The sequence below is a fragment of the Olea europaea genome, unplaced genomic scaffold (assembly GCF_002742605.1).
Source record: "Olea europaea var. sylvestris unplaced genomic scaffold, O_europaea_v1 scaffold10339, whole genome shotgun sequence".
NCBI lineage: Eukaryota > Viridiplantae > Streptophyta > Magnoliopsida > Lamiales > Oleaceae > Olea > Olea europaea.
This window is the reverse complement of record NW_019227673.1, coordinates 1-4,432: the sequence shown is the minus strand read 5'-3', so window position 1 is coordinate 4,432 and position 4,432 is coordinate 1. Positions and strand designations below refer to the sequence as shown.

General features: G+C 41.2%; 1 long non-coding RNA gene across 1 annotated transcript; it reads left to right on the top strand.

Annotated features, from left to right (window-relative positions):
- The first annotated feature begins 2,631 nt into the window (after positions 1-2,631).
- LOC111372830 lies at positions 2,632-3,458 on the top strand. The gene is made up of 2 exons (XR_002698829.1): positions 2,632-2,938; positions 3,007-3,458. It is a non-coding gene; the product is annotated as an uncharacterized LOC111372830 (long non-coding RNA).
- Positions 3,459-4,432: the final 974 nt, after the last annotated feature.

The following is a 4,432-nucleotide window of genomic DNA, read 5'->3' as shown; positions in this document are numbered from 1 at the left end:
ATATCTCGAGCTGTGCTCCAATGAATTTAATAATAGGTTGAGCCTGACAAGCTCGGGACAGACTCGTGGTCGGGTTTATTACTGATCATTGCGAGACTTAGGGGTGCTTACACGGGGCAAAGCTTAGAGGTGCTTACACGAGGCAAAGCTTAGAGGTGCTTGTGCAGGACAAGACTCTAATGTGCCTGCTCGTGACAGGGCTTTGGTGCTTGCGCAGGGGAAGGCTTTGATGTGCCTGCTCGTGACAGGGCTTTGGTGCTTGCGCGGGGCAAGGCTTTGATGTGCCTACTCGTGGTAGGGCTTTGATGTGCCTGCTTGTGACAGGGCTTTGATGTGCCTGCTCGTGACAGGGCTTTGGTGCTTGCGCGGGGCAAGGCTTTGATGTGCCTACTCGTGGTAGGGCTTTGATGTGCCTGCTTGTCACAGGGCTTTGGTGCTTGCGCGGGGCAAGGCTTTGATGTGCCTACTCGTGGTAGGGCTTTGATGTGCCTGCTTGTCACAGGGCTTTGGTGCTTGCGTGGGGCAAGGCTTTGATGTGCCTACTCGTGGTAGGGCTTTGATGTACCTGCTCGTGACAGGGCTTTGATGGAGCACTTAGTATGAATGAACCAAATGTTATTGTAATTCATAACCAAATAATCATACCACAAGTATGAGCATTTATAACACCAAAATATATGTTTTTCAAGGATTAAAACACAGATCATGTATGTTGTGTGATTGGTGTCCTCCATAATATTTATTTTGGGATGTGTGCATGAGTTACTAAATTTAATCTCAACTAATCATGACAATTGCTTGATATTAGTAGCAGTGTAAAAAAAAATATAGGCAAGTAGTGGTTCAGTAATATTTTCAATGCATGACCTTTGTTTATTAAAATGTAAATCAATAAAACCATTAAAATTTCAAAAGCTTATTTAACAAATTAATATCTCAATCGTATTAATTAGTTTAGAATTACCAAGTTTCCAATTTTCATAATGATGATTAATTCTTGGAGCTATAGCCTTCAGGTGATGATGCAAAACTAAGTAAAATTATTTGTGTCATGAATTGATGTCCAAGCAAAACTTTCCACAAGAATTTTTGATATATATATGTACACATATATTTCTTCTTTTTTTTTTTTGTTAATTATTGTCAACATGCAAGGGAGGACTGCATTATATCATCTTTTCTATATCAATACATAAGTGGCATGCTATGATAAGAAAGCGAAAAGGGCAGCATGATGACATATCCATAGTTGAATTGCTCGGGGATATAAAATTCACAACAAAATAGAAAAAAAATGAATACCTCTGTTAGGCGAACACATACCCGGGTTTGGAGCTGGATACTGTATATTTTCATGGTAAAATCTTTGTTCTTGTTCCTCCAACACTATTCCGACTTTTATTATTGTTGCTTTAACAACACTATTAATGGAAGCACTGGTAATCGGATTAGCATTGGTGTTGGCAGTTGACTGCTGCGGTTAATTAGAATGTTCAATAGAGCCTTTAAATAAGAGAACTCCAACCAAGGCATTTTTCCAAGAAAATATATGTTACGTGCCACCGGCCATGTATTTTTTTTTTTTTTGCCTTTTCTACGCATGGAGTAAATTGGATCTGCTTTTGTTTTTCTGAAATTCTCCCGACGTGCCTCCGCTTTTCCAAATGTATCCACAATTTCTCTATTTATTTTATTGGGTTTCGCCAGTTTCATGGCCGAAGATTACCGTTTTCACGGTGTATTTTTTACCTTTAGCTGAAGAACTCCTTCATTTAGGCTCTGCTTGCGAGTTTCGTCGTAGCGGTAATGGGCGTTTTTTAAAGTAGCGGTTTTGAGCGGTTATGAGTGGAACGATTTTGAGCGGTTTTAGCAGCGTTTTTAAAAAACCCCAACCCATGATTGGGAGTTTAATGTTCACCGGTTCTGAAAATTTTTTTTTTAAAAGGATAAAATGACGCATATACCCATATATAAATAAATCCAATTCCATCCAAAAATATTACTCCATCCATCCAGAACATTCCAGTTTCCACCCGACCGTGAACATTTCTCCAGTCCAAAAATTCGACCATCGGCATCTGTTGGTGGCGGCTAACTCCATAAGCAACCCTCGTGACCCATTCCACAAAAAATCAATTTCTTGCCCACTAATTTCTGGAAAATAGAAGTCAGTTCTGACTTTGTGTAAAAAGGGGATTAATAAATAAGAAAAGGGTTGGATGGGTGAGCCGTAATTTCCCCATACCAAGTTGATTCAAGCAATTCACAGCAATTCCCAATTTGCTGAATTTGTGGGACTTCTTGATTTTGGAGAATTTGTGGGATTTGTGGGACAGAACAAAAACACATGGACACCAAAACCATTCACATGAAAAATCACAGTCCATTGAATTTTTTTTTTCACACCTGAATCCTGCGTAGTCACAAATGCTACGGCACTTCTTGATTCACAGCAATTCCCAATTTTTGGACTACTCCAAATACTCTTTCGCCACCGGTGACCGACCTGAAGGAGTGATCATCGGGAAAGGAGGAAGATTTGGAGGAGAAAGAGGTGTGCAGGCAGAAAGAGGAACAGAGAATGAAGAACCGAAGAGGAAGAATAATTGCTGATTTTGTAAGATTTTTTTTTTCACACCTGAATCCTGCGTAGTCACAAATGCTACGGCACTTCTTGATTCACAGCAATTCCCAATTTTTGGACTACTCCAAATACTCTTTCGCCACCGGTGACCGACCTGAAGGAGTGATCATCGGGAAAGGAGGAAGATTTGGAGGAGAAAGAGGTGTGCAGGCAGAAAGAGGAACAGAGAATGAAGAACCGAAGAGGAAGAATAATGGCTGATTTTGTAAGAATTTTGATGATAGATTTGGTAGTTATTCTTTTATAAAGGGCAAAATTGGACAAAAATTCGAGTAACGGTCAAAACTCGCCGAGGTAAATTTCTCAGATCTTTGTTCGTTCATTTGGCTATCTTCTTGTCACATTTTTCTTTATTTCTCCAGGAATATTTTGGTCGGCCTTTTCTCATGGGGTTTCTTCGTGGTCAACTGTTGCGTTTCCCACAGACGGCGCCAATGATGATGCCAAAAAATCGTACCTGACATATCACGAACTTGTTGCTTGAATACCGAGCCCGAGGACCGAGTAAGAGCACGAACAAGGGCTTCCGGTACCTGAAACAAAGGCAACGAGGTGTGTGCTCGTCGCCCCTCCGATGCTTAAGTCAGAGAGGGAAATTGTGTAAAAGTATGTGCTGTAATTGTATTGTAAAGACATACCTGAATAATGGAGCTGAGTCCTGTATTTATAGATGTCAGTGGTTGAGTTGTATCAGGATTCAACCACCTGTAATCTTTATCTTGTACAGTGATTGAGTTATATCACAATTACCACTTTAGGTTTGGCATGAATTGTAATACGTTTAGTATTTAGATAATGATAAACAGTTGAGTCATATGAGCACTAAAACTCGCAAGAGACTCGAGAAGAGGACAATATTTTGGCATGTGGACCCGACCTTAGTAGGACCCGATTATTAGGTCCGACCTTAGTAGGACCCGATTATTAGGTCCGACCTATGAGAGGCCCGACCACATTTTAAAGGATATTTGGAGATGAGAGTGGTCGAGGTATTTACCTCGGGCCATGCTTGAAAGTTCGGGGTCGGGCTATAATTTTCGTACACATCATAGGCCCCCGTGCATCTATGTCAGGAGCTCGTGTGCAATGTGGGAGTTTCTGGCATGAGATGCATAAGTATATTAAGTTCAAGAATAGGCATGCTCATGTCAAGTCGATAGGCCCCCGAGCACACGGATCTTGTTGAAATTTTTGAGAGAACTGAGCTCGACTTCGACCTTGTAAAAGAATTTGGCATGATCGAGCTCAACCTCAAGCTTTATCAGTACTTGATGTGAAAGAGCTTGACTCTACCTTGTTTAGAAGTTGAAAAGAATGAGCTCAACCTCGAGCTTTGTTAAAAGTTTTGGAAGTAATGGGTTTGACGAATGGACAAAGATTCATATAGGAGATATAGCCCGAACTCAATGTGCAATAATTATATCGAGCCCTTGCATCTAGGATTAGATTGTATTGAGCTCGAGGATAGTCTCAAGCTAATGTGAGAGACTTATCCCGAGCTCTTGTGTTTAGGATTTGACAATGGATTGAACTCGAGGATAGGCCCCCGAGCTCAACGTGATACAACCATCCCGAGCTCTTATGGCTGGGATTTGAAAAAAAGAATTGAGCTCGAAGATAGGCATGAGCCCAATGTGAAGCAATTATCCCGAGCCCTTCTGACTGGGAATAGACAATGTGTTGAGCTCGAGGACAGGCCCCCGAACCCAATGTGAAATAATATCTCGAGCTGTGCTCCAATGAATTTAATAATAGGTTGAGCCTGACAAGCTCGGGACAGACTCGTGG